This window comes from Sorex araneus, chromosome 7 (assembly GCF_027595985.1).
Source record: "Sorex araneus isolate mSorAra2 chromosome 7, mSorAra2.pri, whole genome shotgun sequence".
In the NCBI taxonomy this organism is placed as follows: domain Eukaryota; kingdom Metazoa; phylum Chordata; class Mammalia; order Eulipotyphla; family Soricidae; genus Sorex; species Sorex araneus.
In genome coordinates this window covers 8,496,802-8,520,671 of record NC_073308.1, presented here as the reverse complement: position 1 = coordinate 8,520,671, position 23,870 = coordinate 8,496,802, and the positions used below count along the sequence as shown (strand labels likewise).

The following is a 23,870-nucleotide window of genomic DNA, read 5'->3' as shown; positions in this document are numbered from 1 at the left end:
TTGCTTGTCAATAAAGCAGAATAATATAGTGATTATAAACTAGCTCTCTCCATATTTTTCCTTTTTTCTTTCTTGGGCCACACCTGCTGATGTTTAGGGCTTGTTCCTGGCTCTGTGGTCAGGGACCAGTGCTAGGAGGACTCAGGGAACCCATAGTGTGCCAGGGACTGAACCTGTGTTGGCTGCATGCAGGGCAAATGTCCTACCCACTGTAATAACACTCTGGCCCCTCTGTCAAATTTTCAAAAGGCAACTGTAGGTCTTACAGGTATGCGTTGGTATTGCTAAGCTGTATTTTTCTGAAAAAAAAAATAGACAGTAATTTAGCTTACCTTATGGGCAATATTGTAAAAGTCGAATACTTAAAACATACCTAGAATTTAGTAATAGACAAAATATTCCAATTATTGCTATTATTTTCCTACTGGAGAGAAAACATAACTGGAATCAGTTCAGGGTCGGTTTTCAGCACTGACATACTGAGTGGTTTTGATTCTATGTAACAAGCAAGTATGTAATGTGAACCTTCACCATGATTCAGCTGGAGCCAGAAAGACAGCTGAGAGGCCTAGTGCACATGCCGTGCATGTAGAAGGCCAAGGTTGGGTTCCTGGCAACACCTGAGTGTCCAGGAGCAACCCCCAAGTACCCAGCTCGGGAGAAGACTCTAAACTGCTGGGTGTGGCCCCCAACAGCAACAAACAAATAATGGTCATGCTATTTAAGATTTTTACATTTTCTCCTCTTATGGAATTTTATAGTGCTATATTACCGGTTGTGGCCAAAGGAAATGGAATAATCAGTAGAGAATCCACAAACAGAATCACTCTCCTTCCTCTATAGCCCTGCAGTCTTAGAGAGAGAAATTTTAAGTTGTAAGAGACCTTATATAGTTACATGAGTAGGCCCTGGGTTTGCTTCAGCCTTGCAGTCTGGGCAATCCTTCTAGTAAAAGTGACTCTTTGGTCATCTAGTAAAATTTCTATCAACTATAAGAACCTTTAAGAACTAATGGGGGCTTAGAGAAGATGGTACAGGAGCCAAGGCACCTGCCTTGCATATCCCTGCCATGGCATATGTTCCCCTCTAACACCACCAGGGAGCACAGAGCCAGCAGTAGCCCCTGAGTACCAGAGGATATGATCCCCACACCCAAAATATTGAGAAATAAAAGAAGCAGTGGGTTGGAGAGATAGCTCAGCAGACTGAGCACATTCTTGGCATGCAGGAAGCATAGTTTCAGTTTCAACTCAGCATGGCATTGCCAGGAATGACTCCCAAGTATTAAGTGGGTGTAATTCCTGGGCATCATTGAGTCTATCCCCAAAACAGAGAAACAAAAAGAACCAAACTTAATGGTTGCATTGAAAAGGAAAATGCTCTTATTTTTGCTTTCAAAACAAAATTATTGGGGTCAATGTAGCGATAGCACAACGGGCAGGGCGTTTGCCTTGCACTCGGCCACCTAGATTAGATTTCCAGCATCCCGTATGGTTCCCCAAGCACTGCCAGGAGTAATTCCTGAGTGCATGAGACAGGATAACCCCTGTGCATCTCTGGTGGTGACTGAAAAAAGCAAAAAATAAATAAATAAATAAATGAAATTATTGGATGTATAAAGGAAGTACACACACAATATCATAGTTTATTACCTTCAGAGAAAGATTATTTTAGAAAATAATTTCGAATTGATCCTCGTTAACTTTATTTCAGAAAGTGATAAAATAGCTGTGGAATATAGGCCTTTTGAGTCGCTCACTGATGCCAGAACTGAAGGACTCAATCTTTTCAACTATTGACCTAGTTTTGAAAAATAACTTTTAAAATAGTTTATCAAACCAATGAAGAAAACGTCAAACACCTACAATTGGGTCTTAACAAGACTAGCTCAGGAGCCTGAGACCTAGTCCATCAGGCTGCTGCATGGACTGTGGTGAGGGAGACCTGGGTTTGATACCTGCCAGTGCATGGCCTCCGGAGCACTGCCAGGTGCAACCTCAAACACCTCCAGGTGTGGCCCCTAACAAAAAAAAAAAAAGTCCACCTTAAAATGAAACATGAGAAGACATTTAGTACTAATGCCAAAGAATTCAGAAAACTAACACCCATCCCTAAATGAGGCCACTTTTGGAACCAACTCCATTCAAAGCTCTCTACTCAACTAGACACTGGGAGGAAGCCCCTTCTCACGAAATTTATATTCTAGTAGTGTGCAATAATAAGAATTGAAATCGATTAGAAGAAGGACTGTGAACAAAGTGGGTGCTAGTCACAGTATTGTAAGAGAGCTTTGTTACATGCTGACGTTAATGTCTTCAGTGGTCTCTCCAGGAGTGCTAGAAGGGCGGGCAGCCCTCTAGAAAGGGGCTTGCTACTTTTTCTCTATGAATTAATGTTGAGCTCCATGCAAGACAGGGGGATTTGCCCCAGGCTGGTATAAAGGAGTGTATACAGCTGTTCATTCAGTTTAAGAGCCCTCCTTCAGAAAATATTGGGAACATTTGGGAACCTGCATCAATCTTAACTAGTGTTCCTTTTGCAGGTCAGCCTACTTGAAAGCAGGATGGCCAACAGGAGGAAGAATGTGTCTCGGATTTCAGTAGTGAGGAGGAAGCACCAAGACCACCACAACTGGACTAGTACTGTTGAATTCGGCAGCGTTCCCAGCCCTAGGACATGCTGTTCCTTCCCCCACCCCCACCCTGGGGATCAGCCCATAGTAGTCTTCAGTCCCAGTCCTGTTTGGCTGGCAGGGGTGGGAGGGGAGTCTGGGGACAGGGGCGGGGGGGGAAGAGGACCCGATTGGACATTTTAGGTGCCTTCATGGAAAGAAGGAAAGCCTGGGTCATGCTGGTTATGTTTAGCCAGCCCTGACCCAATAAAGGCAGCTTAAAGGCAGCATAAAAGTGCTGTGGGGGAGGTGTGTGTGAGCTGCAATAATGGTGCTGCCATAACGGTGCTGCCATTACAGCTCGCTACCCTCAGGGGGGCTGTGCCCCACTGGCCTGAATCGCTGCACCTCCAAGCCTCAGCATGTCACATCATCACTGCTACTCTAGGCCCTATGTGTCCTCACGTGGCGACCAATGTGGCTGCTGGTGCAGGGAGCTCAGCCCCTGGAGTTGGTGCTGCACCCAGTATAGCTGCCTTCCCAGTTACCCCAGGGTCTCCCAAGCCCTGGCCTTCACATTCCCCTGATCTTCCACCTGATTCGCCCCTTGCCTTTCAACCCCGGCCAACCCAAGGGACTTTGAGTACCTGTTTTCCTAGACTGCTACCTGCCTTTTGTTCCATTTAAGATGTTCTCTAAGACATTAGTTCGACCCTTGGTGAGGGATAAGGATTCAAGTAAAGAGTTGCCTTCTGGGTCTGATCGATTGCCCTCTGGGTCCCGTACCTTTACTACTGGCCACCGTCACAATCCAGGCCGCTTTCTGGACACTCGGGCCCGGACCCAGCATTACACACGAGTGAAGCCCCACAGAAATGGGGGACTTCACTCATAAAGCAGAACTTTGTGACCTTGGACTCCAGTTTCATGGGACTGTGAAACAGAGATCCTCTGGCTGCTTCCACAGCTGCATTTCAGGATCTCCCAAGGAATCGAAACCTTCTTTAGTTCAGGACTCAAATTGGCTGTCAAGTACCCTGAAGAGGGTGATACTGCTTCAGTCCTGCCAGAAACCCTAGTTCAGCCTACATTGGCTGCTGAGGAAAGGGGGTCTTCAGTGCCTCAGGAGGTGGAAGCTCGGCCTTCAGTCAGGTCTGGAACTTGTAGCGCAGTCTTTACTGCATCATCAGGAAAATGAACTGTCTCCAGTCCAGAAAGAAGCCCATCTTTCAAATATATCTACTGTCACCATCAAACCTGCCTACCTGCAGATTACCAGAACTCCAAGGGTCATCAATGAGGGTGAAACTTCAACCCAGCCAGAAACTCTAAATCTCATACTGCAGAGAGCCTTGAAGAGAATGAACAATCTCTAACCCAAGCAGAAGCCCAGTTTCAGTCTCTAGAGAGCCTAAAGGGTGACTGTGCCATACAGCAGGAGGCAGTGGCTCAAGCTCCAGAGATCCCTGAGGTGACTGAATCTTCAGTCTGCAGGAATCCCTAGCTCAGCCTCCTGAATCCTCTATGGAGTTGGAAGCTCAACCATTCCTGCATCCTGAGGAAAATGTTCTATCTCTAAGTCAGAATGAAGCTCCACACTTAAACCTGCCTCGTGTCACTGCTAAAGCTTTGAGTGTGACATTTGTTATATTTTCAGAAGTCAGTTATGAGGTTGAACCCTCTCCAGTGCCACAGGAGGCCCTGGATCAGCTTTCTGAGCCATCTGAGGAATCAGTCCCTCAAGCACTTCTGCATCCTGAAGGAAATATTCCATCTCCAAGTCAGAATGAAGCTCCAAGCTTAAATTTGCCTCATCTTACTGTGACAGTAACCATAGCTACAGAGGTCAGATCGGACGAGCCTCATGCATAAAGGGACCGGCAGTGGAAGCCAGGTGTGCGGGGCCCAGTGCTGAGATCTCCAGACCTGCTCGGTTTGGGACTGGGCCTTCTCCACCCAGACCCTCACTTTCCGTAGCTTGGCAGCCACACCCAAAAACTCCCCCCAGTGTCGTGTAATCCCACCAACAGCCAACATCCAGAGACTATAAGACCAAGTTCCCGGAAGAGAATGATGCAGAGTCTCTTGCCCCGTGCCTGGCTGTCTTCACCGGGGCCCCTCTGAGGGGACCGGTTGCCTTTGCCTTTGCCTTTGCCCCAAGCGGAGCTTTGACAGTTGAAGATCTCCAGAACACAGCCACAGCCATGCTCAAGGCTACTCTCCACACATTTGGACGAGCCTCTAGCATGAAGGGACTGGCAGAGGAAGCCAGGTGTGCGGGTGCCCGCTCGAGTAAATCAAAGAACAACGGGATGACAGTGATACTGTGATACAGACATCTATAATGAGGTTGAACCTTCTTCAGTCCTGCAGGAGCCCAGGCTGAGACTCTTGAGCCATCTGAGGAATCTGTCCCTCAACCGTTTCTGCATTCTGATGAAAATGTTCCATCTCCAAGTCAGAATGAAGCTCTAAGCTTAAATTTGCCCCGTGCCACTGCTAAACCAATGGGTGTGACATTTTCCATATCTACTGAGTTTTGTAATGAGGATGAACCTTCATTCCAGTAGGAGGTGTAGGCTCAACCTCCTGAGCCACGTGAGGAATCTGTCACTCAGCCATTTCTGCATTTCTGCATTCTGAAGAAAATGTTCCATTTCCCAGTCAAAGTCTCCATCTTCACATGAAAACGTGCACAGTGTCACTGCTAAATAAAAACAAACAGTGGGCATACTATTTAAGATTTCTATATTTTCTCCTCTAATAGAATTTTTTAGTGCTATGAATATTACTGGTGTGCCCGAAGGAAACTGAAGAATCAGTAGAGAATCCACAAACAGAATTGCTCTCCTTACTCTATAGCCCTGCAGTCTTAGAGACAGAAATTTTAAGTTGTCCGAGACCTTATTTACTTACATGAGTAGGTCCTGGGTTGACTTCAGCCTTCCAGTCTGGGCAAGTATTTTAGTAAAAGTGACTCTTTGGTCATCTGGTAGAATTTCTATCAACTAAAATAACATTTAAGAACCAATGGGGGGTGCTGGAGGTAGGGGGGGTGCAGCAGGTAGGGCGTTTGCCTTGTATGCAGCAGACCTGGGTTTGAATCCCAGCATCCCATATGGTCCCCTGAACACCCCAGAGTAATTCCTGAGTGCAGAGCCAGGAGTAACTCCTGTGCATGGCCGAGTGTGACCCAAAAAGAAAAGAAAAAAAAAACCTTTGGGGACTTAAGGAGATGGTACCGCAGCTGAGTCATCTGCCTTGCATGTCCCTGGCACGGCATATGGTCCTCTCTAGCACCACTAGGGTTCACAGAGCCAGCAAAAGCCCCTGAGTATCAGAGAATATGATCCCCACACCCAAATTATAAAGAAATAAAAGCAGCAGTGGATTGGCGAATTAGCTCAACAGACTGAGCACATTCTTGGCATGCAGGAAGCAGTTTCAGTTCCAGTTCAGCACGGCATTGCCAGGAGTGACTCCAAGTACGAAGTGGGTGTAATTCCTGAGCACCATTGAGTCTGGCCCCAAAACAGAGAAACAAAAAGAACCATACTTAATGTCTGCATTGAAAAGGAAAATGCTCTTATTTTATGCTTTAAAAACAAAATTTTGGAGGGTTTTAGCGATAGACAGTGGGCAGGGCATTTGCCTTGCATACGGTGACCTGCGTTCAATTACCAGCATCCTGTATGGTCCCCCAAGCACTGCCACAAGTAATTCCTGAGTGCAGAGCCAGGAGGAACCCCTGAGTATCACTGACAGAGACCCCCAAAGCAAAAATAAACAAACAAAAAATAAGTTCTGGCCATTTCAAAAGCCCCAAGAGAGTGACCATAAATAAGTAGGGGAAGGAGTTGAGTCTGCTGTCATTAACTGCTGTGGCACTTGGGGAGTCCATGACGAGAACAACAGGTTTGGTTGTGATTTACTTAAATACCCATCCCTGCTTGAGGATGATGATTTTTGCAGCTCTTCAGGGATTGATTTCCAGCTCTTCAGGAACTTCGGGATCTGATTATTCTGGGGGCACGAGGAGAGGCTCCCATCCTCCCATGCCATTCAGTCCTCTCGGACCTCATCTCCACCTGGGGAGGGATTCCAGCTCCAGTTCTGCATTTTCTGCCAATGGCCTTATTGGTTAGATGAACGTTGACCTCTTTTTTTTGGCTTTAATTCTCAAGCCCATCGCTGGACTTATTCATATATGCATTTTAATATAAGAAAATGAAATTTTTTTAGGATATGCCAAGAGGCTCTTTAGAAAATAAACTTTCTAGGTGGTTTGAGGCAGAGGAGGCATTCACTGCGTTCACGTGGGGCTTCTGTCACCATGCCATCCTGCGATGACTCCTATGGTTCCTCTTCAGTCTCCTGTAATGCCAGCATCTCCTGGGATCTGAAGGACTGTTGTGTAAGGGGGCCTGCGGAGCCCTGATGGACTGTCGTGCTGAGAGGTGCTGTGAAGACCTGATGGACTGTCGTGACTGGGGTTCTGTGGTGCGGGGGCACCCTGTGGAGGCTTGCTGGTCTGTTGTGCCAGGGGGACAAGTGGTGGCAGGGGGCGCCTTGGTACCTGTGTCTCCTGTGCTCCCTGGCTCTCCTCTGCTGTCTTGGTCTCCTTAGCTGCATTCTCAGGAAGTTCTGCGCCCTTCACTACTCCGAGCTCCCTGAGCTCCCTGCAACAAGAATAAGGTCGCTCTCGAAAGGGACATCCCTCCTCTGCATCGCTTCCTGACTTCAGGCAGAAATTGGAACTGTCCCCATCATTTACTCTGTGTCTTTGTTGAAAATTTTGTCCTTGTCAGAGGAATCCTTGTCCTGAAGCTTCTGTGCCATGTTTTTCTTATGTGCCATGTTTTTCTTACTGAGCGGCCGATACATGTCCCTCAGCCACAGGGGCCGCCTTTGCCAGAAAAAGCCCTCCTGGAAAAGGCAAGGGGAGCTCGTGATCCTGTACCCCAGCCCACTCTTGTACTGCCTCAGTGTCCCCTCTTCCCCTTGCTTACCTGAGGCTTGTGTTCCACTGAACTTCTCCAAGGAAGCAATAATCCAAAGAAGGTCCTTGGAGGAAAACACGGACACACATCATTCGTCATTCACCCATTTCCCATGCTTCTATGATGGAGGTCTCTGTTCTTGTTAGGATAACTACATGGGTACCTCGGTCTGGAGCCATGATGAGTCCAACCACTATGACCTGACACCTTGACAAAGTTTCCATGCATACTTGCAGCGGTTTTTAGAAATTTGTCGGGTCCATCCAAAGGGACCCCGTAGTCTCTTGAGAGACATTTATATGCAGCCTGGCTTAGAAAACAGGCAGGATATTTAGTTCTGCTCACCACGGTGGCCCCAGCAAATGCCCTGTGCAGTGAATAAACTGCCCACCACACTGAGAGAAGGCACTAGAGTCTCCAGAAGCCTTTCCACTGGTTGCCTCTGGATTTAGTTCCTCGGGCACCCTTTACTGGAAGTTGGGGTTGGGGAGATGATTCTATCCTCATAGCTGCTTTATTCCAGATGCTGAACCAGAGTAAATGCCTATGTGCAATTTGCCAAATCTTTTATCCCACTAGCTTCCATCCTGCAGGCAATCACATCATTGTTGGGGATGAGGGATTACAGCTGCTGGATGAGTTGAATCTCCAGTTGGTCTCCGAGGTGTGGTTTTTGTGTGGCAGAGAAGATGTCCCTGGTCACGTTGTGATATTCCCACTGCATCTCCTTGGACTGTTTGACAGTTGGCATGATGTTGTCCGCCATCGCGGCTTCCTTCTCATGGGTGGTTCCATTGCTACTGACAGTTTTCTCTGGCAGCGCAATGCCTCTGGTGTTCCCCCCATTTGCAGCATGCGTGCTTTCTGCAGTCTTCTTTTCTGTAGACTAGTGCGAAAGAAGAAATTATTGCAGGAAAGCTTTGTCCTGATCTCTCCAAGACAGACTCCTCTCGTGGTGGGGAGTTGATGAGGCTCTTCACTGCAGCGGAAGGAGGCCGCTTGCTGAGCACCGGCCTCTCGGGTGCTGATAACTTTATCTCCATATTCATTCTGCCTTTGGGCATTCTGCAGCCCACCAGTGAGTAAGGTTTATGAAAATGTTGACACGGGGCTAAGAAACTATGTTTCGAACTCGAGGGTTCGAGTCTTCCAATATAAGGTGTTTTTCTGGTCTTTCAATTTGTTTTTCATTACAGATGGGATTTTGTAAGAAGTGGCTGTCGACACTCAAGCTTCGGGGGTGTGGTGACCACCGCTTTGTGCTCCTGGATGAAGGACGACGACTCAAGGAGTTTTCCACTAATTTCCTGGGCTTTCCCACCAAGGGAAGCTCTTTCGGTTCTTTTGGGGCTGGCTGCCTGAGCCTTCTTTCTTGGGCAATGTTTTCTAAGTCTAGTTGCTTTTTTATGAAAATGGAGAGGTTACTTCCATATGCTGAGGCCTTCTCTGGTTGAATGATCAGCTCAGATCCGGTATTCTACTTTCTGCGGCCTGTGAAACCTTCAAGAACTCTCCTTCCATGTTTCTTATGGACTCATCTAAATCTGACTTCTCGGGTGCTGATTTCTTCGTCTCTGTATTCACTCTGGCTTTTGTCATTCTGTGTCAAAGCTGAGAGAGTAAGATTTATGAAATTGGTATTTTTTTCTGTTGTAATAATCATATGATTATTCTACTGATCCCCAAGGAGCAAGCACCCAGTCATCAAGACAAATATTTGCTGCTCAGTTAGACTCTTTACTGATCAACTATGACTTTTTTTTGTTTTATGTTTTGGCCATTCCCAGCCATGCTCAGGGGTTACTCCTGTCTCTGCTCTCCGAAATTTTCTGGATGGTGCCTTGGGGACCGTATGGGATGCTGGGAATTGAACCTGGGTTGACTGCATAAAAGGCAAGCACCCTCTCCACTAGACCATCTCTCCAGCCCCTCAACTATGACTTGGGGTGTATTCCCATACCTTTATCCCGTCCTGCCCATATAAAGAGAGAGGACTTTTTCTCTCTACCTCTCTCAGGTGCTAATGCTTTTGTTACTGTCAAGATGACGAATAAATTCCTCCAAAAATCAGGTCTTCATCTGAATGTACCCTTCCTCCACCTACCCACTAATTCTTTTGCTTATTAACTCTTAGTCTCATATTGTTGAAGCTGGCAGATGTCTAAGGATAGGTTAATGGATTTGCCAGAGTATATGTCAGTGTGCAATGTTGAGAAAATCTGGAAGATAATTTTGCTTTGTTTTGTTTGGGGTGACACTTGGTGATGCTCAGGGGTTATTCTTGGTTCTGTGCTCAGGAAATCATTCCTGGTGGTGCTTGGGAAACCAAATGGGATGCTGGCGATGGAACCCAGGTCATCCGTGTGCAAGGCAAGTCCCGTACCTACTGTACTATCTCTTGGGCCCCTGAAATAACATTGGAGCTCCCAAAATTGGGGAAAATAACTCTTATTAGATGTCTATTTTGCCTTCATTTACTCCCTTCAACTTCCAATTCTATTTAGGGAACCATACAAAGTTTCTGACTGCTTGAAGATCAAGTATAACATTTGTACAATTGGGTTTTTTTTTGAGGGGTAGTGGGGCCAAATCCATAAATGTTCAGGGGTTACTTCTATCTCTGTGCTCAGGGATCACTCCTGGTAGTAACTGAGGATTGTCTGGGAAGCGAGGGATCCAACCCAGGTCTGCCGTATGCAAGACAGGTGCGCTAGCTGCTAGACTATCTCTCCAACCAACCTTTGCTGAAGAATTCAAAGTGCTTTTGGTGGAGGTGAAGTTTAGAGGGGGAGTTAAGGGAAGTGAAGAAGAAGCATGGACTTGCAGAGAGTCCCAGACCGGGAACACATGATCTAGGCATTAGGCACATTTAACACTTTTAGTTTTGCTATTCCTCACCTAAAAAAATATATAATTATTTGGTTTAGTTTTTCTCTAAATAAAATCATTGCAGATGGAGTAGCGTGGTTACAATGGTACCGATGCTATTGGTTTCCATGTACAAAGTGAACTTCACCTAGATCACTGCCCAAGTGCCGAGACACCACAGTCTGTACATCGCCTCTAGCCTGACTCTACTCCTGCCACCCCCCACATCTCCAGGTTTGTTGTTCATCTTATGAAAGGTGATTAGTAAATGATTGTTATGCCCACTTTTGCGAAGAGAATTATTGCAAAGGGACTTGCTAAAAGTTGATTTTAACAATAACACTATCTTTGTGTAAGAAGCAAAGTGATCTGATGTGCCCAATTTCTGATAGCGAATCTGATTCATACTATCCTGGCGTGAAAACACATTTTTGGGTGGTGCGTGTGTGTGTGTGTGTGTGTGTGTGTGTGCGCGCGCGCGCGCGTAAGCACATGTGCATGCGTGCTTGCGCCATTCTCAGTAGTGCCCAAGAAATACTCCCAGCAGTGCTTGGGAACCTGTTTTGCAGGGAGTTGAACCCACACAGCCCACATGAAAAGCATGTGATACAACCTATTGATCTATTTTCCTAGGCCCCTAAAAGCACGTTTTGGAAGTTATCAAGCTAAAGTCAGTAAAGTTACTATGTGGAAAGATACTTAAGAGCACCTGAGTGCTTTGTAGATGGAAGGGTTAAAATTCAAAATAGGCTCAGAAGTGGGGTTGGTCTAAGAATCCATGAGCCCATCCATCTTTAGAAGGACTGAGTGGCAACCTCTGCTTAGAAAACCAGAAATTCTCAGGCTCTAAGCAAAACTTTCATAAGACAGTATGACTTGTACTCACCTATAAATTACAAAAGCACATGCAATAAAGTAGCGACACCTGTCCTATGAAGAAAAGGGCACTTGAGATCTGTTGTATATAAAATCTGTTTACAAACTGCATTCTGTGGCTGAGCTCTCATCTGGAGGACCAGCACCTTGGTCAGAGTGTGGCCCTCATTTGTGACCATTAATGTTACCTCCCTTCCCCACTTCTATCCCTTTCTGCCATTCCTCTTAAGTCTTCAGGTCATCCATATACTACTAAGGTAATGATGTTATTGAGATTCTGACTTTTACCAAGGGAAATCATTCTTAGAAATATAGGAATTTGAACTCTGAATAAAAATAATGCAACTACATAATCAGTTTAAAATGGACCATCAGTGATTAAAATTAAAATGAAACAATTAAAGAGCTATGAGCAGGCTATTTAGACTTACCTCTGTGTTTACTATTGTTAGGATATTCACTGTCACAATTTAGTTTGAATAAAGTCTTGCAGACAACCTCAATATTGGGGTGTGTTTTTTAATTTTTTGGTTTTTGGGTCACACCCAGCTATGCACAGGGGTCACTCCTGGCTTTGCACTCAGGGATTACCCCTGGTGGTGCTCAGAGGACCATATGGGATGCTGGGAGTCAAACCCAGGTCGGTCACATGCAAAGCAAATGCCCTACCCACTGTGTTATCGCTCCAGCCCCTCAATATTGTTTTTAAATTGCTGAGGAAGCAGGCTAAATGGCTGGGTAAGATCCTATGAATGGAAACACAGAATTAAGTGTAAAGTAAAGGGGTGGCTTTAAACAGGTAGAAGAGGTAGCCAAAGCCACTGTGCAGCTATTCAAAATGTTCCTGAGAAACATGGGTGAGGTGTTGCTCGAAATCTGTGGTGGTGGGAATCCAACTGGGAGGTGATGCATGCCAAGTGTGTACCTTAACCCCTCTCCTATCACTTCAGCCCTCAGAAAATTGAGTTTTGTTTTTGGTCATTGTTGGGGTCTCAGCAGCCTGCCTGAGACCCTGGACAAATCCCTGCCCTTAGAAGCAGGAGCAGTCTCTCTTCACAGGGGCCTAAGGCCCTGTGCCAGCACTCCACCCAGTGCTAACATACCCGGCCTTGAGAGCAGGAAACATAAGTCATTAGTTAACGTCTGTAATGGGCCCGGCAAAGTGTATATGACAAGCGTTGATAACCATGTGTTCACAATATCCAAGTCGCCCTGAAATTGTGTATAAATATCTCCTGTGGGATCTAATAAAATGAGAGTTGGTTGACCTCCGACTTTCCCCCCCTCTGTGTGATTCTTTCTCGGTGGTGGCGGTGGGGTGGCCACGGTGAGCAGAGGGTCAAGGCAGAGGCTTCTCCCCTTCCCACTCCCTCTCCTTTTTTTGGTATGACCAAAAAGTCAAAATAACTAAATAAAATAAAACAAAATTACGGGTATGGTGCAACCAGCAGGTCAATCTGTACCTGCGGGGCGAGTGCATCAGCAGCCAGATGGACCCTTCTGGCTTCCTGATATTTCAAAATTGCCACTGTACCTGTGGCCAAACCCCAACAACTTAGGGCCAAGTTCACCAAAACTTGGTAAAATTTCCAAAAATTAGTTTGGAAACTAATTTTGTTCTCTTTTCTCATTCCCTGATTTATTCTCTCAACCGACAAACTATGGATCCTTTTATGGTAACAAACTTTTCTCGCTTCAGAGAATGAGAAAAGGATACAGCATGGATCCTTTGAGCATTCAAGGTGCTTATAAACTGGTAATAGTGATAGGCACATAAATCAATAATTCATATTGCTTTGCTTTCATTTGTATTTAAGTTGTTTTTCTTTTTTGTTTGGCAGTGCTCAGGGCTTTCTTCTGACTCTGCACTCAGAGATCACTCCTGGCAGGCTTGCCGGCACCATATGGGATGCTGGGGATTGAACCTGGATTGTCCATATGCAAGGCAAAAATGCCTTACACATTGGACTATCTCTCCACTCTTGCATTTTAATTTTTATTAATAAGTTCATATAGTACATCCTGACTGAAAGTTGAATTTGACATTTAAGAACTAATGCTATAAGATGTCCACAGTAATGTGTATCTAGAGAACTAATAACACGTTGGGGGCTGGAGAGATAGCACAGCGGGTAGGGCATTTGCCTTGCACGCAGCCGACCCGGGTTCGAATCCCAGCATCCCATATGGTCCCCTGAGCACCGCCAGGAGTAATTCCTGAGTGTAGAACCAGGAGTAACCCCTGTGCATCGCCAGGTGTGACCCAAAAAGAAAAAAAAAAGAACTAGTAACACGTAATTTTTATTTTATAAGGAAGCTCTTATGCAGATAAGAGTTACTCATAAAATGATATAAAAATAGCTATACTGTAGTCTCTTCTGGACTGAAGCGATAGCCCAGCGGGTAGGGCGTTTGCCTTGCATGCAGCTGACCAGGGTTCAATTCCTCTGTCCCTCTCGGAGAGCTCAGCAAGCTACCGAGGGTATTGTGCCCGCAGGGCAGAGCCTGGCAAGCTACCCGTTGTGTATTCGATATGCCAATACACACAGGTAACAAGAAGTCTCACAATGGAGACGTTACTGGTGCCCACTCAAGCAAATCGTTGAGCAAAGGGATGACAGTGCTGCCAGAGTGCCACATAGTCTCTTCTAGCAAGGCTAATAATTTGGAGAGGGGAGTGATACAGATGGATGTCCTTCCTTGGGGGCATGTCTTTCTTATCTTCCTTCAGCTTATAGTTTCAGACAAGAGCTGCTAAATAGAATCACTGAAGCAATTTACTTCTTTTGCTTATCTACAGTCTTGCAGATCTTCCTGACTTATACTTTCACTGACCACACGAATCAGGGAAACAAATGCTCAGATTAATGGGAGACTATGGAAATAATGCAGAAAAGTATCATGGCTTGAAAACAATGAGTATTAGTCCTTACTATGAACTTAATGCCTAAAATGTTTAAGGACCAAAGAAATAGGCCAGGAGTTAATGTGCTGACCTTGCTGCTGCCAGCCCAGTTCTATACCCAGTAGCATATATGATTGCCCCAACCACCACCTGGAGTGATCCCGGAGCACAGAGCTAGGAGTAACTGATTACTGCTGAGTATGGCTCTGACACAACACCAACCACCAAAGTTTGTTTGATTTGCTCTTCACAGCCACTTTATGAAACTTGTATTGAGAAGTCTTGGGTCGGCTGAATTAGATCTCTGTGGCAAGTCGTTCCTATCCTGGAGTATGTCTCTTATGTCGTTAGGTTCATCTCCGCAGACGTAAAGCAGTTCAACATCGTGCCCTTGCCCTAAACAGCTCCCAGTGCCAGGAACTGGAAAACTACTATCTTGGTTTCAATGGATGATATAAAAGGATTGTCAAGGTGGAAGTGGAGAGATAGTTCAAGTGCAGAGCCTGTGCTGACCGTGTTCGAGGCTCTGGGTTTTGTCCTGAGAACTGCACGACTCCCCAGCACTGTGGGGTGTGACGCCAGCAGGTCCTGTGGACCGACAGACCTGACAGATAAGAGTTGTCTAAGTGAAAGTGTCTGAGCAACGGTCACACCCCAGCATCAATCAATATCTCAGTGAATTGACAGTGGTATCCATATTCTACAACACTAGTGTGCTCTGTATGTGCATGGCTGGTATAGTTCATGGAAAGTATGGCTTAATATTGAAGTCACAGGTTACTTCAACTGTTAGCACGGATTGCTGGAATTTAGTTTTTGTTTTTAATTAAACATTTTAAAATCTACATTGAGATGTTCAGAAGGATCTTCAATCTAAAATGCTAACAGTTTCAGTATTTTTCTGACTTTGACTAAAGGGAAAATGAAGATATTGTGGCACCACTTCAGAAGCAAAGTGTGAAGTTCTTCTGTGCTTTAGAGGGGGTATTGTCATCCTTTGATTGCAAGAGCCCTGGAGTTGGCATAGCTGAGGAGACTTTGGATAAATTGGAAGGTCTCTGTGGGGATTGGAATGGGGTGTGGGTAAGAATTCTCTCTCTCTCTCTCTCTCTCTCTCTCTCTCTCTCTTTCTCTCTCTCTCTCTCCCTCATTATATTTTCAGATACATCAGAAAGAGCCCTCTCCTTGCTAAACAGCTAAAGCCTTACGAAGATGTTTTTAACAATACTTGTTTAAACCTTAGGTAGTAACGAACAGAATTTTGGGGGGTGGGGTGGGGGAAGTGGAAATGCTGGGGACACCTAATGATGCTCCTGGCTCAGCAATCAGAAATCACTCCTGGCGGTGCTCAAAGGACTCTGTGGGATGCTGGGGATAAAACCTGGGTGGCTACATGCAAAGCAAGTGCCCTACCTGCTGTACTATCACTCTGACAGAACCTTGAACTTCACAATTTTAGAGCTGTCTTCCTACCAAGAAGCTTAGGGGTATGGGGATGGGAACAGTGTTTCTCCTATTTGGGGCAACAATCTTCTTTTTTCCAAAGTAACCTTTCAATTATAGATCACGTGTAATCTTCTGTTATCCCAGCAAAACCTTCATCTAGATAATGAAATAAACTAATTAAATGCTTTCCCCCCAGAATCTATGGCACTTAGACCTAGGGTATACAGTCAAAAAAAGGGGCTGTTAGAGAAAGAACTGGAACAGACTCTAGTAGATGAATCTTAGGGAGAGACCAGCTTATCTATGCCACTACCAAACCTTTCTCAAGATCCTGTTTTTTTAAATTTAATTTCATAGAGTAATTCACAATATTTTATTACATTTAATATTCAAACACCAATCCCACCACCATTACACCTTTCTACCACCGTATTTTCTATGGTTCCTTCCTGATCCCGAACCCCAGCCCCAGAGCAGAACAAAAGAATTTATTTTGTATTGTTTGCTCTAAATCAACTGTTGAAAATGCTCCAAAAAAGTTTCCTTAGAGGAAAGTATGTGAAGATTGTTGTATTTCCCCCAGGAACCATTAAGCCCTTCAATAAGAACTTACTGACATGTTAACGGTTGAGCCTGTTGTGCTTATATATATATATATATATATATATATATATATATATATATATATACATATATATATATACATACATATATAGAAAATCCACAAACAGAATTGCTCTCCATGCTCTATAGCCCTGCAGTCTTAGAGACAGAAATTTTAAGTTGTCAGAAACCTTATATAGTCACATGAGTCGACCCTGGGTTGACTTCAGCCTTGCAGTCTGGGCAATTCTTCTAGTAAAAGTGACTTTCTTGGTCATCTAGTGTAAAAAACTAAGGAACGCCGAGGGGGCGCGTGCACTCACGGGCTCTCCGGGCGGCTCTGTCTCACCGCCCGCGTCCGGTGCCCCGGAACCGCTGTGTGTGCTGTCTGTCGAGGGAAGGCGACGGAAGGAAGAAGAAAGAAGGCCAAACTGGTTGCTCGATCCGTTTATTTCATCCTCTCTCTCCGCTTCTCTCCCGCTCTCCTAGATCTCCCCCCCCCAACCCACTCTCACAGCCTAGTTAAATCTCCACAGCATGAGGGGGTTGGGGCGTACACATAGGTGTGGTCACCATCAATAGGGTAAGATCCTTTCCCTTAGGGGATGCTTCTCCTAGGACTTAATTCTCTTTCAGCAGGAGGATCCACCCAAGGGCGGAGTCCCATGAATGTGTTTCTCTTCTCCTCAGCCAGCAAACATATAAGAATTCATAATATTAGTTATTTTGTATGGACACAATAAGAGATGCATTAAAGTTTATAGAATTGCTCTCCTGGGGCCATCTCAATCTCAGACTACAGTGCTCAGGCCAGATCAGTCTTTCCTATCCCTGGCAGGGTCCCAGTCTCATAATTACTATTGGATCATGACAGAATTTGTCTATGATCAAGCTCTTAACTTATAGTTAAGAATTAGGCACTTTGGCCAGGCCCATCTCGATGCCAGGGTAGCACATAACTCACCGCTTGCCCTGGATCCTTCCCGTCCCACGTCGGGGACCCTACTTTGGGGTGCTAGGAACTGAGGGCAACTGAGGCTTAAGTGGAGAAAGCAGATGCTCGGGAGGGAATATTCGAGGCCAATTAATTCCCAAGTTATAAAAACATAATATTGTCTTCTTGTGTCTATACAAAACAGTCATAGCTTTAAAATAAATAATTCAAAAGGCACAAGAAGAGGAGAAAGGCAATATTAACTTATATAATATAAATTCAGTATACTAGGAAGGTCCGACCTTGCAAATTAGCAGAGTCAGATTAAGGGAAAGCCGAGGGCTAAACAAAGGGATGGGAGAGATTCGGGAACACCTTGATGGATATGACTGGGGTAAGCCTAAACTCTGGGTAAAACCGGGACAAGCTACTTGTGGCAAGGAGGGAAAGGACAAAGTAATGTCATCCTACAATCTAGTAAAATTTCTAAGTGGGGGCTTAAGAAGATGGTACCGGAGCCAAGGCACCTGCCTTCCATATTCCTGGGACGGCATGTGGTCCCGTCTAGCACCACCAGGGAGCTCAGAGCCTGCAAGAGCCCCTGAGTACCAGAGGATATGATCCCCTCACCCAAAATATAAAAGAAATAAAAGTTGCCGTGGGTGGGAGAGATAGCTCAGCCCACAGAGTATACTCTTGGCATGCAGGATGCATAGTTTCAGTTCTAGCTCAGCACGGCACTGCCAGGAGTGACTCCCAAGTACTATCTGGGTATAATTCCTGAGCACCATTGAATCAGGCCCCCAGAGAAACAAAAAGAACCAAACTTAATGTCTGCATTGAAAAGGAAAATGCTCTCATTTTATGATTTCAAAACAAAATTATTGGCGGAGGGGGGGGGTGCTGGAGCGATAGCACAACGGTCAGGGAGTTTGCCTTGCACCAGGCCACCCACGTTCAATTTCCAGCATCCTGTATGGTCCCCCAAGCACCACCAAGAGTAATTCCTGAGTGCATGAGACAGGATAACCCCTGTGCATCTCTGGGTGTGACTGAAAAAGCAAAAAATAAGTAAAATAAAATAATAAAATTATTGGATATATAAAGGAAGAACACACCCAATACCATTGTGTACTACCTTCATAGAAAGGTTATTTTAGACAATTATTTTGAATTGATCTATGTCAACTCTATTTCAGAAAGTGGTCAAATAGCTGTGGAAGCTAGGCCTTTTGAGGAGCTTACTGAAGGACTCAATTGTTTGAACTATTGACCTATCGCTGTCATCTCGTTGCTCATCAATTTGTTCGAACGGGCACCAGTAACATCTCTCATTGAGAGACTTATTGTTACTGTTTTTGGCATATCCAATACGCACGGGTAACTTGCCAGGCTCTGCCACGTGGGCTCGATACTCTCGGTAGCTTGCCGGACTCTCCGAGAGGGGCGGAGGAATCAAACTCTGGTCGGCTACGTGAAAGGCCAACACCTAACCGTTGTGCTATTGCTCCAGCCAATAGTTCAATAGTTCTAGTAGGCTGGAACTATTAACCTAGTTTCGAAAAATAATTTTTAAAATAGTTAAATCAAACCCATCAAGAAAACTTCAAATACCTACAATGGGGTCTTAACAAGACTAACTTAGGGGCCTGAGACAAAGTTCATCAGGCTGGAGCATGGACTGTGCGTGAGGGAAACCTGGGTTTGATACCTGCCACTGCATGGCCTCCGGAGCACTGCCAGGAGAAACCTCAAACACCTCCAGGTGTGGCCCCCAAACAAACAGAAAACCTCCACCTTACTATGAAACGTGAGAAGACATTAAGTACTAATGCCAAAGAATTCAGAAAACCAATATCCATCCCTAAATGAGGCCACTCTTGGAAACAACTCCATTCAAAGCTCTCTACTCAACTAGACACTGGGAGGAAGCCCCTTCTCACTGAATTTATATTCTAGAAATGTGAGATAATGAGAACTGAAATTGATGAGAAGGACTGTGAAGGAAGTAAAATGGGTGCTAGTCACAGTATTGCAAGAGAGCCTTGTTACATTCTGACGTTAAGGTCTTCAGTGGTCTCTCCAGGAGTGCTAGAAAGGCAGGCAGCCCTCTAGAAAGGGGCTTGCTACTTTTTCTCTATGAATTAATGTTGAGCTCCATGCAAGAAAGGGGGATTTGCCCCAGGCCGGTGTAAAGGAGTGTATATGAGTGTTCATTCGTTTATGGTCGGTCTCCCAGAATAAACTGTCTATGGCCCCAGAGCCCTCCTTCAGAAAATTTTGGGTCAGTGATTCCATGCTATCCCCTCTCTCGGAGACTGATAAATAATCAGAGATACTGAGAGTTTAAAGGAAATGAGAACATTTGGGAACCCCCATCCACCCTAAATAGTGCTCCTTTTGCAGGTCAGCTAGCTTTCTTGGAATTAGGTTGGCCAATGGGAGGAAGAATGTGTCTCGGATTTCAGTAGTGAGGAGGACGCACCAAGACCGCCACAATTGGACTAGTACTGTTGAATTCCGTGTGTGCCAACCCGGGGACATGCTGTTCCTTCCCCTCTTCCTCGGAGCTTGGCCCACAGTAGTAGGCAGTTCCAGTCCTGTTTGGCTGGCAGGGCTGAGAGGGGAGTCTGGGGGCAAGGGCGGAGGGAAGAAGACCCTATTGGATATCTTAGGTGCCTTTGTGGGAAGAAGGAAAGCCTGGGTCCTGCTGTTTATGTTTAGCTGACTCAGACCCAATAAAGGTGACTTAAAGCTGGCATAAATGTGCTTCAGGGGAGGGGCGCCTGGGCTGCAATAAAGGTGCTGCCATAAGGGCTCCGGGCGCCCTCGCCCTACTGGCCTGAATTGCAGCACCTCGGAGCCTCTGCACGTCACATCTTGGCTGCTACTCTGGGCCCTATGTCTCCTCACGTGGCGACCAATGTGGCTGCCTGTGCAGGGAGCTCAGCCCCCCAAGTGGGTCCTGCAACCAGTCCAGCTGCCCTCTCTTACCCCAGGACCTCCCAAGCCCTGCGTTTCACATTCCCCTGATCTTCCACCTGATTCGCCCCATGCCCTTCAACCCTGGGCCGAGACAGGGGACTTCCATCACCTGCATACCTGGACTGACGCTCGGTTGTTGATCCCACCTCAGAAGCTGCCTAACACTTTGGTTCCCACCCTCGATGAGGATTCACGTACAGAGTTGCCCTCTGGGTCCCCTCGATTTGCCCTTCCACACCAGGGTTTGAGTGACAAGCCTGCAACACATCAGAGGCTCCTAGTTGACCCAATGATATGTAAGACTCAGGATGAGAGTCCGCCTCTAGTTTTGCCTCCTAGAAGGAAAAGTGCAATTCCAACTAGGTCTAGATCAACCTGAAGATCAGACATTTGAAATGCCTGCTCCACCTCTAGTGGACAGATTCCAAAATTTAATAAAATTTCATTATTTCACCTGAAAACCAGATGAAGGGTGTATTTGGCTGTCAAAATATACTGCTAAAGTTGTTGGAATTCCCAGAAAATCTGAGACCTCATCATCGACCACAACAGATGCTGGATGATGACTTAGATTCCAGTATGGATATCTTTTATCCTGAGGGGAGTGAACCTTTGGATGTACTGGGAGATTCAGAGCAACATCCACAGATCCCTCACAAGACTGAATCCTTTTCGCCCCAGTCCCAGCATCCAGAACCCTCTGAAGAGATAGAACAGCTTCCCTTTAAGGCCCTGGAAGCTGAAGTTTCAGCAAGCACACAACAGACCCCAGGTGCACTTCCAGGATCTCCCGGGGAATGGAAACCTTCTTTACTCCAGGACTCAGATTGGCTGTCAAGTACCCCTGAAGAGGAAGGGAATGATGCAATTTCTAACATAAATCTCCCTGGACTTAATTACTAAAATACTAAAATACAGAAATCCTAAACCGCTCGGCCGCAATAGACTTCATATCTCATCATTCTCAGCAATGGAAAACTAATTATCAAATGCTTCCTTGTTGGTAGGGCTGTTTTTATTGGGGGGGGGGAGAAACTCCAACAACAATAGTGAGTTTTGTGTTGAAATATGGAATGTAATCAAAAGAAAATAAAGTGAAATTTATCAGCTACGCAGGTGGGGGTGGGGGGGGCGAGAGGTATACTGGGGGTTTTGGTGGTGGAATATTGGCACTGGTGAAGGGACGGGTGTTCGAGCATTGTATAACTGAGACATAAGCCTGAGAACTTTGTCACTTTCCACATGGTGATTCAATAAAATTAATAATTAAAAACAAACAAACAAACAATGAAATTCCAGGTATTTATAGCAAATTTATTTGCATTAAATGATGTTGTCCTTAAAGGTTAGTTCTGAATCTTGAATTGCATGCATGTTTGAATAAAGTATAAACAAGAAAAAAAAAGTACCCCTGAAGAGGGTGATACTGCTTCAGTCCTGCCAGAAACCCTAGTTCAGCCTACATTGGCTGCTGAGGAAAGGGGGTCTTCAGTGCCTCAGGAGGTGGAAGCTCAGCCCTCAAAGTCAGGTCTGGAACTTGTAGCGCAGTCTTTACTGCACCATCAGGAAAATGAACTGTCTCCAGTCCAGAAAGAAGCCCATCTTTCAAATATATCTTCTGTCACCATCAAACCTGCCTATCTGCAGATTACCAGAACTCCAAGGGCCACCAATGAGGGTGAAACTTCAACCCAGCCAGAAACCCTAAATCCAACTGCAGAGAGTCTTGAAGAGAATGAACAATCTCGAACCCAAGCAGAGGCCCAGTTTCAGCCTCTGGAGAGCCCTGAGGGTGACTGTGCCATACAGCAGGAGGCAGTGGCTCAAGCTCCAGAGATCCCTGAGGTGACTGAATCTTCAGTCCACAGGAATCCTTAGCTCAGCTTTCTGAATCCTCTACAGAGTTGAGAACCAAACTTGATGTCTGCATTGTAAAGGAAAATGCTCTTATTTTATGCTTTCAAAATAAAATTATTGGGGAGGGCAGGCTTGAGCGATAGAACAGCAGGTAGGGCATTTGCCTTGCACTTGGTTACCCGTGTTCGATTCCCAGCATCCCATATGGTCCCCCGAACACCACCAGAAGTAATTCCTGAGTGCAGAGCCAGGAGATACCCCTGAGCATCACTGAGAGTGACGCCAAAACAAAAATAAACAAAATAAGTTCTGGTCATTCCAAAAGCCCCAAGAGAGTGTTCATATGTAGGTGGAGGAGTTGAGTCTTTGTCATTAATTTCTGTGGCACTTGGGGAGCCCATGAAGAGAATAACAGGATTGGTTGTGATTTACCTTAATATCGATCCCTGCTTAAGGATGATGGCTTTTCCAGCTCTTCAGGAACTGATTTCCAACTCTTCATGAACTTCAGGATCTGATTATTCTGGGGGCACGAGGAGAGGCTCCCATTCTCCCATCCATTTAGTCCTCACAGACATCATCCCCACTTCGGGGAGGGATTTCAGCTCCAATCCTGCATTTCTTGCCAATGGCCTTTATTGGTTACATGGATGTCGACCTCTTTTTGGGGGCTTCAATTCCCAAGCCCATTGCTGGACTTATTCATCTATGCATTTTTATATGAGAAAATAAATTTTTTTTAGGAAATTCTGAGAAGCTCTTCAGAAAATAAAATTTCCAGGTGGTGTGAGGTGGGAGGCATTCACTGTGGTGCCTCTGACACCATGCCCTCCTGCGATGATTCCCATAGATCCTCTTCAATCCCCTGTATTGCCGGGACCTTCTGGGATCTGAAGGATTGTCGTGCATGGGGAGCCTGTTGTCCCCTGAGGGACTGTTGTGACCAGGGGTCTATGGTACCAGGGCACCAAGTGGAGACTTGCTGGTCTGTCCTGCCAGAGGGACAACTGGTGGTGGAGGGCGCTATGGTGCCTGTGTCTCCTGTGCTTCCTGGGCCTACTTAGCTGCTTTCTCCTCAGGAGTCAGTTCTACCCTCTTCACTACTCCGACCTCCCTGAGCAACCTGGAACAAGAATACACTCAGCTCTCGCAAGGGATGTCCCTCCTCTGCATCACTTCCTGACTTCAGGCAGAAATTGGAACTGTCCCTATCATTTACTCTGCATCTTTGTTGAAAATCTTGTCCTTGTCAGAGGAATCCTTGTCCTGAAGCTTCTGTGCCATGTTTTTCTTACTGAGCGACGGATACATGTCCCTCAGCCACAGGGGCCGCCTTTGCCAGAAAAAGCCCTCCTAGAAAAGGCAAGGGGAGTTCGTGATCCTGCACCCCAGCCCACTCTTGTACTGCCTCAGTGTCCCCGCCTCCCCATAGTTACCTGAGTCTCATGTTCCAATGAACTTCTCCTAGGAAGCAATAATCCAAAAAAGGTCCTTGGAGGAAAACATGGACACACATCATTCGTCATTCACCCATTTCCCATGCTTCCTAGGATGGAGGTCTCTGGTCTTGTTAGGACAACTACACGGGCACCTTGGTCGGGAGCCATGATGAGTCAAACCACTTTGACCTGACATCTTGAGAGAGATTCCATGCAGACCTGTGGCAGTTTTTAGACATTTGTTTGGTCCATCTAAAGGGACCCCATGGTCTCTTGAGAGACCTTTATATGTAGCCAGGCTTGGAAAACAGGCAGGATATTTATTTCTGCTCACCACCGTGGCCCT

The 23,870-nt window shown here is 45.8% G+C and overlaps 1 protein-coding gene and 1 pseudogene across 2 annotated transcripts in view; both read left to right on the top strand.

Moving 5' to 3' along the window:
- The window catches only part of LOC129406609 (pleckstrin homology domain-containing family M member 1-like), a 43,758-nt gene extending 41,008 nt beyond the window's left edge, over positions 1–2,750 (top strand). For both annotated transcript variants that reach the window (XM_055144955.1, XM_055144954.1), the window contains exon 5: positions 2,543–2,750. The gene's annotated coding sequence lies outside the window, so the exon portion shown is untranslated. The remainder of the gene's footprint in view (positions 1–2,542) is intronic.
- LOC129406570 (RAD52 motif-containing protein 1-like) overlaps positions 1–19,846 on the top strand; it is a 32,111-nt pseudogene extending 12,265 nt beyond the window's left edge.
- The last annotated feature ends 4,024 nt before the right edge of the window (positions 19,847–23,870 follow it).